Raw genomic sequence first — 377 nt, forward strand, 5'->3', positions numbered from 1 at the left:
TTATTACGAAAAAAAATTATAATGAAGTTTTTTTTTGGCAAGAAGGAAAAAGGAACACGTGTAGTACTAAATTTTTTTTTTGAGATTCAATCAATTTTTTTTGTCTTTGTAATATTTCTAGCTATTAATTATTGTAATTTATAGTACTTTCTAAGAAATTTTCAAATAATATATATTATTTCATTTGTCCGAATTTATGCGTCACCGGTAAAATTTGAAGAGTCAATCAGATCTTTTATATATTTTTATATCTTTTAAATATTTAAGTAATTAATTATCGTGATTTATAATATTTTATACAATTATTTAGTATGGTAAAAGAAATTTAAAAGAAACACGCATCCTTCAATAGTAAAATATGGGTCCCCCTTTTTTTT

Source organism: Solanum stenotomum, chromosome 6 (assembly GCF_019186545.1).
Source record: "Solanum stenotomum isolate F172 chromosome 6, ASM1918654v1, whole genome shotgun sequence".
NCBI classification, from domain to species: Eukaryota; Viridiplantae; Streptophyta; class Magnoliopsida; order Solanales; family Solanaceae; genus Solanum; species Solanum stenotomum.